The 12992-nt window shown below is 41.0% G+C and overlaps 1 long non-coding RNA gene across 1 annotated transcript in view; it reads right to left on the bottom strand.

Annotated features, from left to right (window-relative positions):
- Positions 1-12992, bottom strand: part of LOC132834820 (uncharacterized) — a 149487-nt gene that overhangs the window by 116633 nt on the left and 19862 nt on the right. The window contains exon 3 of the long non-coding RNA XR_009647248.1: positions 6116-6244. This is a non-coding gene — a long non-coding RNA (uncharacterized LOC132834820). The remainder of the gene's footprint in view (positions 1-6115; positions 6245-12992) is intronic.

Here is a 12992-nt window from a genome sequence, read left to right as displayed (position 1 = left end):
ACATCAGTATTCTTATATTGTGCCATAAACTACTTCTACAAAGAGATGAATGTACAGTGCTTGTTCAATATTTCTTCGTGCCAAAAGTTGACCAGATCAATTCTATTTACCATATCCTAATTCACACACCATCTCATTTCTCATCCTCCATTGCTAACCCCAATATAGCAAGTTCACTATTTTGATTTTAATTATTTCACGGAATGTCGGCATTGCTGGCAAAGCCATCATTTACTGTTCATCCCTTTTTGACACTGACCATAAGACCATAGAACCACTTAGAAGGCCATTCAGCCCACTGTGTCTGCTCCACCATTCAATGAGATCATGCTGACCCAATAATCCTTAACTCTGCTTTCCTGCTTTCTCTCTATAACAATGACTTTCTTACTGATGAAAACATCTGTCGATCTTAGCCTTCAACATGCTTAACTACACAGCCTCACTAGCTCTCCATGTTAAATAATACACTAGGTTCACTCCCCACTTAGAGAAAAAAATACTCTCCATCTGAAATGGGTGACCCCCTACTTTGAGATTATGCCTCTGTTCTTAGACTCCCCCAGAAGGGAAGCATCTTTGCACCTCACACATCAAGTCTCATAAGTTTCTTACAGGCTTCAATGAGGTCACCTCTCATTCTCCTAAACTCAAATGAATACAGGCCCAGCCTATGCAATCTCACCACACTAAAAAAAAAATCTCTCTCCATACCTGGGATCAATCTAGCAAATCTTCTTGAGACTGTATGCCAGATTATCTTTACTTGCATAAGGGAACCAAAACTGTTCACAGTATTCCAGCTGTGCTCTGATTGGTGCCTTGTATAGTTTTAACAAGACTTTCCTATTTCTACATTCCATTCCCTTTGGAATAAAGGCCAACATTCCATTTGCCTTCCCCGTTACCTGCTGAACTTGTATACTATCTTTGTGTCATTCTCGCATGAGGATCCCCAAATCACTCTGTGCTGCACATTTTTGCATTCTTTCTCCATTTAAATCATATTCACCTCATTTATTTTTGGAAGCTAGTGCTTCCAAATAAACCTGTTGCACTATAACCTGGTGTGTGATTTTCACTTTGTCCACCCTTGTCCAACACTGGCATTCCAAGTCGTATTTGTTCTTCATGCCAAGGTGCATAACGTCACCTTTTCCAATATTACATTCTGTGTACCATGTTTTTGCCCACCCTGTCAACTTTTCTATATCCCTTTCCAGACTTTTTGCATAATTCCAACTACTTGCCTTCTATTTCTGTGTCATCAGCCAACTTAGCGATAATGTATTCACTTCCATTGTCTAAGTCATTAACACTTATTGTAAATAACTCTGGCCCAGTACTGATCCCTGTGGTGCTCAGCTAGTAACAAAGTTGTCATGATGAAATTTTTCCTCGCTGTGATATATCTTTGCAGACAGCCTTGAACTCTTGTCTTAAATGCCTGTCATTTACTCCTTTCTGCTAATTTCTTTTTCCGGTCCTCTCCAGCCAAGTCTGCCCTCATTCCATACTCATTATTCTTATTTAAGTTTAATGGGATGTTTCTCACTCTCGAACCGAACGCTAAATTTTACCACGTTATTGTCACTGTTTCTGAGGAAATATTGTTCCTGATGAAGGGCTCTGGCCCGAAACGTCGAATTTCCTGTTCCTTGGATGCTGCCTGACCTGCTGTGCTTTAATCAGCAACACATTTTCAGTTCCAGAAAACTATCCCAAATACACCCAATGCATTCTTCCTTAGAGCTGCCTCTGCCAGTTTGATTTTCCCAAATACGTGCAGGTTAAAGTCACCCATAATTAATATATTGTCTTCTTGCAGAGGAAGTGGTGGAGGCTGGGGCAATTTCAACATTTAAAAGGCATCTGGATGGGTACAGGAACGGGAAGGGTTTAGAGGGATATGGGCCAAGTGCTGGCAAATGGAACAGATTAATTTAGGATATTTAGTCAACATGGATGAGTTGGACCAAAGGGTCTGTTTCCATGCTCTCTCTGACGCTATTTGTTACATTATTCTCTGTTCTGCAATACAGCTACTGTTAGGAGGTTTATAAACCACTATCCACACATTTCAGAAGCAGTGGTGAGGTATCTTGTTGAACTCACTCTATCCATACACCGTGCTGATAGGGAGGAAGTTCCAGGATTTTGACCAGTGACAGGGAAGGATTGGTGATATAGTTCCAAACCAAGAAGTGCTGCTTGGTAGGGAACTTGTAGACAATGGTGCTTAGTGTACATCTTCTGTCCTTGTCCTCGTGGATGGTTGAGGTGATAAGTGATATTGGCGGAACCTTATTGGGTTGCTGATGGCATCTTACAGAGACACTCTGCCACCACTGTGCATCAATGGTGGAGGGAGTAAATGTTTAAGGTGCTGGATGGGGTGCCAGCCAATCAGTGGAGAATATTTCACCAAGCTCCTGACTTGTGTCTTGTAAATGCTAAATAAGCTTCTTTACAAATTCTTGCATGGCTTCATCTTATCTGCATTTGTTAACCCCCTTCCTCTGTACCATCCTTTACAGAATGCCTTCTCAATTCCTGCAACCAGTGGAGCCAACAACACTCTAGAACCATCCCTCTATATGACTGCTTCCTTTGTGGCTTTTCTCAATGCAAAAGCCTCCTCCAAAGACTCTTTCCATGCTCACACCTTCAGTCATAAGTACCTTTCAGGCCACTAAGCAATCCCCATCACACCTAAATGCCTATATTATGCTGAAGTACCCATGAGGTGTTTTTCTGTGTTGAAGACACAATGTAAACACCTATTTCTTATTCATATCTAATGTCAACCTTGTCTCTGTGGTCCAGACTAAATCACTTATATCACAGGACTACTTGCGCAGCACTTGACACAACATGAAAAGTTGCTTGTATAAAACCATTCGGCCCATCAAATCTGCTCCACCATTTAATCATAGCTGATATGTTTCTAATACCCATACTCCTGCCTTCTCCCCCTCACTCTTCATCCCCTTACCAATCAAGAACCTATCCTTCTCTGTCTTAAGTACTTCCAATGACTTCTCCACAGACTTCTACTACAATGATTTCCACAGATTCCCCACCCTCTAGCTGAAGAAATTCCTCATCTTAGTTATCCCTTCACTCTAAGGTTGGCTTTATACATCCCAAAATGTTTTCCTATTCTAAATCCATCTGCCTTGCTTCCACCATATTCCTACCAGTGGAAATGCCTTCTCCACATCCACTCTGCACTGGCCCCTCAGTATTCTGGAAATTTCAATGAGATCCTCCCTCATCCTTCTAAACTCCATTGAGTACACACCTAGAGTCCTCAGTCGTTCCTCATATGACAAGCTCATCATCCTGGGATCATTCTTGTAAACCTGCTCTGGACCCCCTCCAAAGCCAATACATTGTTCCCTAGATACAGGGCTCACTGCTCACAATATTCCAAATGCAGTCTGACCTGAGCCTTATACAGCCTGCCCTTGTATCCAAGCTGTCTCAAAATGACTGCTAACATCACATTTGCCTTCCTAACTGCCAACTGAACCTGCATTTTCATTCTAAGAGAATCCTGGAGTAGGACTCCTAAGTCCCTTTGTGCTTCAGATTTCCAAAGCCTTTCCCCATTCAGAAAATAGTCTACTCCTCTATTCTTCCAACCCAAGTGCATAACCTCACACTTTCCCACATTTCATTCCATCTGCCTCTTTTTTCCTGCTCTCCTAGCCTGTCAAAGAACTTCTGCAGCCTCCCTGCTTCCTCAATGCTAGCTGTCCCTCCACCTATCCGCAAACTTAGCAACAATGCCCTCAATTCCTTCATCTAGATCATTTATGTATAATGGGAATAGTTATAGTCCAAATTTGAATCCCTGCGGAATTCCACCAGTCGCTGGCTGCCACCTCAAAAAATATCCTGTTATCCACACCTTCTGCTTTCTGCTGGCAGCCAATCCTCAATCCAAGCCAGTAGCTTGTCTCGAACACCATGGGCTCTGATCTTATTTTTCAGCCTCCTGTACGGAATCTTGTCAACGATCTTCTGAAAATCCAAATAGATCATGTCCTCCAGCTCTCCTTAGTCTAACTTGGTCATTACCTCCTCAAAGGACTCTAACAGATTTGTCAGGGATGGACTCCCTTTGATGAAGCTGTGCTGACTCAGCACTGTTTTACCAAGTACTTCCAAGTACTCGTAATCTAATCCTGAATAATTATTCTAAAACCTTACCAACGACTGAAGTCAGGCCAACTGGCCCATAGTTTTCTGTCTTCTACCTCCCTCCCTTCTTAAACAGGTGTGTACATTAACCATTTTCCAGTCTTCTGGGAATTTCCCTGACACCAGTGATTCCTGAAAGATCACCATCACTGCCTCCACAATCTCCTTCAGAACGGTGTAGTGGAGACCATTGATCCAGGTGGTTTACCTGCCTTCAGACCTTTTAGCTTCCCCAACAACATGAGTGCTATTAAGTCACAATAGACAGTCAGTTAGCTCAGTTGGCTGAATGGCTGATTTGCAATCAACAGCATGGGTTCAATTCCCATCACTGTCTGAGATTGCTTGAAGTACTGTCCTTCCTAATATCTCCCCTTGCCTGAAACATGGTGACCCTCAGGTTGAACCATCACTCATCATCTCCATGCCCTACGGTCTGCCAAGATACAGTTAGGTTACCTTTTAAAGTCACAGTTCCCAACTAATAATTCTAGAACATATGGTGTCAGAGTCAATCAGATCAGCCATCTTGGTGTTGTCCAATCATTGTGACAGTTGTATCATTAATGACTGATAGTTTTTATATGTTTAACTACTATCGCTTGCTCTGCCATTTTAACAAAGACATACGCCTGGTAAAAGAACACACAAAGAAATCTCCTACATGTTCATTCAAATGCACCCAGATAAGTGCTAAACTTACCTCAAAAACTGAGGAAGATACACACAGCATCATTAACACAATGTTACTGTACTTTGCTGGCTGTTCCCAGAAATTATAGACCTGCTCTATCTTCAACATCAAGCTTTTTCTGATTATTTTAGATTGCAGTGATGCCTTGTATTTAGGAGACACAGACGGTTTCTGAACAAAGTTTTAGATAGATATCTATATAGCTCATATTTTTCAAAAATCGTGCATACATTCCTATCCGCAAACCTGCCTCCTCATGGCATGATTTCGGGTCACACTTTTACTTCAACACTGTAAATTGTACAAATCAGCATTTTCATTCAATCTTTTGTCACCATGTAGTCCCAGATTCTGGCGAGTATGTAGCTCTGGAGTTGCTCACTCATCATCAGCTCCGGCTTATGTGCTAACAAAAATTATAATTTAACAATGATTTCTGGCAAATTTACTCTATTTTATAAAGTTATACAACAGCAATATAGAGACACATCAAAGAACGTTCAATTTTATGATGCAAATTTGTAAACATTTTCTTGTAAAATATTCAGTAGTGGTCTTTGCTTTGAAGGGAATGATTTGTATCTCAGGTTTATTGTATTCGAAGGTCTTCATGTTTGGATATGCATGTGTCTGATAATAATATAAAAACTGTACTCAGGTATCTATTGAGAGATTATATTGCGATTTGTTCTGTTTTGTGCGCTATCAGTTTTCCATCTTTGGATTGTAATTGTTTCCTTCGATTGCCAGTTTGAAGAGAAAAGAACTGGAACAAGGAAGTAGCAATGGGAAAACTTTGCCGGCCCATTGTCTTTCCTACAATTAAGCATGTTTCAGTTATTTCACCAGCCTCTCCAATAATGAAACTCCCTGATTAGGCAGGAATGGGATGTTACATTGTGTCAGACAAGGGAATACTGGATTCAGTTCTGCTGTGATCAAAGAGTGTGGTGCTGGAAAAGCGCAACTGGTCAGGCAGCATCGGAGGAGCAGGAGAATCGACATTTCGAGCATAGGCCCTTCGTCAGGAATTATGAAGAGCTTATGCCCAAAATGTCAACCATCCCCGCTCCTCAGATGTGCCAGTCTGGCTGCGTTTTTCCAGCACCACACTAATCGATTCTGATCTCCTGCATCTGTAATGCCTCTTGTGGTCAAATAGCGTGTCAACCCACTGCAGCCTTAGCTGACAGAGGACAAAAAGTCATTTACCTTCAATGGGCGAACATCCCTACTGAGTGATGGACAAAGGAATACCACGTGACTGTATTAAGTCTGTCAATATGCTTTTGTGACCGACAATAATTCTCATCCATTGTCCGAATGGAGTAGCAGGCAAACCTGAAACCAACGGGAACAAAACCAAGTTAAAACATGTGCTTGCCATCACCCGAAATTTCAGCTTTCCTTTAGTCTATGATACCAATCGTTAATGGCAATATTTCGTCAGAGTGAATTTTCTCAATAAATAGTGTATATTTTTACATGCCCTGTATTACAAATCTGATCAACTAATGTATTGCAAGGTCTGTTGATTTTCATTTCTGTTGTTGCAAGGTGAGTTTCTTCTGATACATCCTATTTGCTTCTGTACGGATTAAAATGTTCTGAAATTTACGCTGAGTAACATGACAAAGTCCTAAATGAGGTCAATTTCTGAACTTCATTCCAGCCTGTCCTTTAACCAGGAGTCCAAAACTGCAGTCTCCTTAACAGGCGCAGGGAAACCCTGAAAGCAATGCTTTGTGTCCTCGGTATATAATCACTTTTCCTAAACACGACTAAATTGCAATCTTAATTGTAATGTCTACAGTTCTGGTCCCATTCTGATTTGCATTTGTGACACATGAGGTTGGCTTTAAATGCACCAAGATGTTCTACAACTCTGCTTGGATGAGGAGTCACCTCAACTCAAAACTCCATGCTCTCTCTCCATGGATGCTCCAATGTTTTCAGTACAGGTTCCAGAATTTGCAGTAATTTACTCCTACAATTCTGAATCTACCTGCCTTGTTTCCACCATCTTCCTGAGCCATTGTTAGCCTTGTCCTGTTTGCTAGATTTTCCTAGTTCCATTCCTCGCTCTGCTGTAACCATTCAGACACCCTCTGGGTCCACCCTCTGCTTCTCTATCTGTCCCAGTTTCAACTTTATTCTGTGCCATTGTAATATTTTATTATTTAGCTCCTCTTCCTTCATCTAAGCATATACCTTTCCTCTCTTGCTCCTGACCTTGCTCTGACTTTTTATCCAGCTCCATAATGTACTTGACTAAAAACCATTTATCACGAACACCTTAGAGTTTTAAGGGTTGACTGTTCCCCCAGATGCTGCCTGACCTGTTGAGTGCTCCTAGCATTTTGGGTCTATTTTAATTTTGTTCCCACCGTCCCCTATATTTGTTGTTAGTGTTCGGCCCCCAATGGGTCATGCTTGTTAGCTGTTTAATTTGTAACATAGGACATACGGTGATGGGAATGCAAATAAAAAAGGGGCTGTGACAGTAAGAGGAGTTAGTTAGGAAGGGGAGAGAGAACAGATTGAAGTTTGTTTTGAACTACAAAATTACATTTAAATAATTGTAGAGGTCATTCTCCTGCTTCCTACTTCAGCAAATGAATGATTAGCAATTTAACACATTCATCTAATCTCTACTGCTCTGTTTTCTAAGTCATTCCTTTCATCTAAAAATAGGTTTGAAAATTTGGAGCACATTAGGTCTGTATACACAGGTCTAATTATCCAGTGCTTTCTCACCCAATTGCACTTGAGGACTATACTGTTCATTTCCTTTATGTAATGCCACGGAAATCATGGCATTACCATGCCAATCTATGGGTGTCACAATGTGCGTATGTAACACGTATTTACATTCTAGAACCAGGGGTCACAGTTTTAGGAAATGGGGTGGGCCATTTTCGGACACAGATGAGGAGACTTTTCTTCATCCAGAGAAGCACAGAAAGAAGTTGAGTTCAAAACACTGAATATTTTCAAGAAGGAGTTGATATGGTTCCCAGGGCTAAAGGGGTTAAAGGGTATGTGGAGAAAGTGGAAACAGGTAGAGTTGAATGATCAGTCGTGATCATAATGAAGTGCAGGTCAGGCTTGAAGGGCCAAATGGCCTCCTCCTGTTGCTGTGTTCTATGGGCACTGTGAGAGACAAAGAAATTGCGACAGCAAGAGAATGAGATCACAACCTAAACTTACATCATCTTCTACTTAAAACAAGCATTGTAAACTAAGGAAAGCCCACTTAACCCAACAATCCACTCCTCCCAGCAGGTGCAATCAACTAAGGCAATGAAATGAACTTTTCCTAATTCATTTAATCTCCCGGGGGAGTTTAATAATCACAGGTAAAACTGATAGAAAAATACAACTAACTTTATAACTGTTCAATAAAACAATAATTAATTTAAGCTCCACTACAATCTGCATGATTCAACCCTACCTGATTCTGCAGATTATATTCCTATTGAATATTGAATGATCTGTTTCAGAGCAATTTAATCTTTATCCGCGTACAACCATCAACCTCATTTCTCATCAGATAGTCATCCAGTCCTTGTTTCAAAGTTATCCACCATATTATTGATAAAACACTATTCAACCTTTTGGCTACCCTTTGAGAATGGAAGGTTTTATTTTCTTCAGTCAATAGACTTATTCCAGCCCCAACAATGTTATCCTCGACTTAGTCACCGAGTTATACTGCATGGAAACAGACCCTTCAGCCCGACTTGTTCATATCGACCAAGTTTCATAACCTGAACTGGCCACATTTGCCTCTGTTATCCCTGTAAACCTTTCCTATTCATGGAGCTGTCCAAATGTCTTTTAAAAGTTGCAATTTTATCCAGCTCTACCACTTCCTCAGGCAGCTTGCCTCATGCACGCACCACCCTCTGCGTGAAAGAGTTGTCCCACAGATCCCTTTTAAATTTTCTCCCCTCATCTTAAAACAAGCTCCCATTTGTGTTTTCTTTTAAATGCCTAAATTTTGTTCCTTCATCTGTGGCTTTGTCCACATGCAAGAAACTCAATTTGGGTGGAACGCTAAAGGGACCATGTGTCAATCCAGGGTCCATTTAGTGTGGAATTCCATTCCCACACCAGAATAACATGGTGGAAAGGATGCAGTACCGATTCACCAGAGTTATCACAGAAGTTTGCAAAGATTAGGTCTATGTTCTGTTGAGTATTAGAAAATGAGGGACAATGTAATTGAGGTGTTCCAAGGTAAATAAAAGAGCGATAGTGGAGAAACAAATTTTCCCTGGTCGCGGAGTCCCTCAGATTGTAGTGGAGCTTAAATGGAATAACATTAAAAATGCAGCACAGGTACTCAGGAAAAAGTTTCTTCACACAAACAATGGTGGAAGGCTGAAACTATCTCCTCCAAAAATTCCCAGACTGGCAATGATTTAATTAAATGGTGGGGTAGACACAAAAGAGCTTAGTATTCTGTTTCTATTCTTGTATTCTTCGCTAGGTGGCTACACTATGTGACTAAGGAAGGAGTCCAAATCAAACATGTTCTCATTTAATGATTCCTGAAGAAGGGCTTATGCCCGAAACATTGATTCTCCTGCTCCTTTGATGCTGCCTGACCTGCTGCGCTTTTCCAGCAACACATTTTTAAGCTCATTTAATGTTTGTACCATTATACTTTCTTACTCAATCCTTGTACACATGTTTTCTCACGTGGTCGCTGGAAAGGCAAAAGAATCTGGTCTGACTTGTTCTTTTATGACGTAGGTCCATTGTCTCATTAGTATTTTAAGATCAGCATTCTCAAACATTATGGACAGAACATGGAATTTCACTGACTCTGCCTTACACTAACCGGGTCAACACCATTGATTTAATCTGGCATGCCATAAATAGATTGGTTTAGGTTGTTTGTCACCTGACTGAAAGCGGTGTTTACAACTTGAAAATGTAGAATTTCTAAGAATCTGTACAGTTCAGAGAGAGGCCATTTGACCCATTAAGTCTGCATCAACCCTCCAAAGAGAATCCTACCCCATCCCCATTACCCCACATTTACCACAGTTAAACAACCTAGCCTGCACACCCCTGGACACTATGGACAATTTAGTATGACCAATCCACCTAACCTGCACATCCTTGGACTGTGGGAATAAACCAGAGCACCCGAAAGAAACCTACGCAGGCACAGGAAGAATATACAAACTCCACACAGACAATCGCCCAAGGTTGGAATCAAAACCAGGTCCCTGGCGCTGTGAGGCAGCAGTGCTAACCACTGTTAAAACACAACTTGCACATAGGATCAAGGAGAACTGGTACCCCAACTTTTAGTGCATTTTGACTTATTGTCGTTGGTGTTTGTCTTTGTGGCCAGCAGTGAAGGAACACACACAAATTCTTCATCATATTCATTTCAAGCTAAACATATATCAAGGGTTAGACTGCCTGAGGAGAAATGCACATAGGGCACTCCTGCTACGGAATCCCATATGGATAATGCTACATCTTCAGTAGGGCATTGAAGAAAAGTTCTGGTAAATGGAGGGTGTCTACAGTCCCAGAGAGACAATCTCTTGGCGTGTCAACTGTACTGTTATCCTCCATCAGTTGCTACAGGAATTTAAACTGATAAGCACAACAAGCACATGCAAAGCCCAAATCATCATTGAAACTTCCTTTAAATGCATGGCTAAAGATGGCTTTTTTACAATCTGTAATCAACACGCACAAAAAAAAAGGCACTGATTTCTATATATAGTCAGTGGTACTCAGCTGTAACTCAAGTTGCCCTCTGACTCTCATTGTGACAGAATTAAACTCAGAGACTAAACTGGGCATGCGTATGTGGGACTTAGAGATTAATGATAAGGCACTGGACCTAAGTTGTGTTGACGGGTTCAGGCCTGGTGCAACTTAAAGAGAAAGGTTCTGCTCCAGTGTCAAACTTGTTTAATGGATCTGAGCCAGACAGTAAAGTATGAAAGTAGACTGAGATCCTTCTCTTGATAGGTTTATTCCCAGAATGCAATGTAACATGTATCTGCCTCATACCTACCAAGAACCTACTGTCCCAGAAAACCCTTTTTACATTTTGTAAACTCAGCCAACCAACATACCATTGTCTCCCACTAGACCTTGTTTGTATTTTTTCGACAGCCCATGTAAATGTCTCCTTTTAAAAACAGAGTGCTGGAATAGCTCAGCACTTCTGGCAATGTCTGTGCAAAGAGTTAACATTTCTTGTCTGGGAGGACTCATCTTTGGAATTGAAGAGGGCTGGAAAAGTGATGTTTCTTATTGTAAATGGGAAGAAGGAGAAAATAGAGCAGATGGTAAGTATGCCTAGTGCAAGAGGCAAATGGTGTGCGTGTGGATGTAGCAGAGAGATATGGATGTAGAGTTAGTGTTAATAGCAGAAAATAAGTCAGCTCTGCTCAGAGCAAACCCATCCCCCTTTGTACTCTTTGGAAGTCAGCTAAACAAATTATTATGCATGATGTGGAGGTGCCAGTATTCGACCAGGGTGGACAAGGTCAGAAGTCAGATGAAGCCAGGTTATAGTTCAACAAGTTTATTTGAAATCACAAACTTTTGGAGTGTTGCCCCTTCATCAGACTTCATCTGACAAAGGAGCAGCGCTTTGAAAGCTTGTAATTTCAAATTAACCTGTTGGACTATAACCTGGTGTTGTCTGACTTCTGAAATTGTTATGCCCCCGACCAAACCCCCTAAAAATATATTTAGGAGATAGTCGAGACCCTAACCTTGTCTTATTTAAAGGTAAGTGTAAGGTGTTGAGTTCCAGATGTATTCGATTGGTCAACCTACTCAAACTTCAGCAAAACATACTTCATTTTTACACTGCCGTTAAAATACAGATAAAATAAAAAGAACTAGCTTAACTGTAACTTTATCAAAATTCTTAACAAAATAATTAGATATATTCATGACTACCAATTAACTGTTCTAATACAGTAACATCCCATAAACACACCCTGGGAAAAAGGCAAGTTCAGTAAAATAGATTGTCTCACAGGTATTTCTCCGATCCAAGAGGAAAAACATCAAACCTTGGGGACAATACCAGAAAGAGATGTACTGCAGCTTCCAAAACAAGTTTAAAGACCGAGCATTTGCTCCTGAAAAACGATAAACTAAAAATCCTGGTTCGGGAGGAGTTTGTCCCACCCACTCAGGCTGCTTCTATTGTTCCAACATTTTTTTAAAAAGCCAAAGTCTCTCAAGCTGTTTATTTTATAGGCTTGTAATAGACAGCTCGGTATCACTTACTGAAACCCTCTCTTCAAAAAAAGGAACAAATACACCTTTTAAAGGCTTAGTATTGTCACGAAACAGACTAATTAACTAATCATGAACAAAAACAGAAATTGCTGGAAAAACACAGCATCTGTGGAGAGAAATCAGAGTTAATGTTTCAGGTTCAGTGACCCTTCTTCCAGCATCTATGGTTCTTTTCTGTTTCACTAATCAACCTGTTCAGAGATGTTGTTGTACACCTCTGGGGAAGCTAGAACTTGAATCTTGGTCCAGGGATAGGGATAGTACCCTAGCACCACAAGACAACCTGGTCATTTGCTTTTAGAGATGGCAATTAAAAGGCAAGTACTGGTCAGAACTCCAGGCATAACTCCACCCGCTCATCTTCAAATGGTGATCCTGTACACACACCAAGCACATAGTTGAGACCTTGCTTGAACACCTCCTCCAATACACCGCAGCTTTGGTACTGCACACATCCTCAATACTGCACTAGAGTGTCTTGTTTGATTTTTGGGCTCAAATGTGGGACTTGAACACAGATTTTTTTTTATTCAGGCAAGAGGGTTACAGGGCCACAGATCTGCTCAGTACTGCCTTCTCAGTGAGGGATAGGCAGTAGGTGCTGAAATTGTCAGTGACACCTGCATCTCATGAACTTAATAACTGAAAGAAGCCCTCCCGACTGGAAATCCCAGGTTCAAGTCCCACCTGCTCCAGAGATGTGTAATGTCTAAGCAGGTTGGTTAGGGGGAAAATTAAAAATAAACATCTCAAAGTAGATGGGAGTTCTTCAGGAATCTGAAGGTGGAGA

Source organism: Hemiscyllium ocellatum, chromosome 42 (assembly GCF_020745735.1).
Source record: "Hemiscyllium ocellatum isolate sHemOce1 chromosome 42, sHemOce1.pat.X.cur, whole genome shotgun sequence".
Classification (NCBI taxonomy): Eukaryota; Metazoa; Chordata; class Chondrichthyes; order Orectolobiformes; family Hemiscylliidae; genus Hemiscyllium; species Hemiscyllium ocellatum.
The sequence above is the reverse complement of the archived record's forward strand: the minus strand, read 5'-3'. Positions and strand labels throughout refer to the sequence as shown.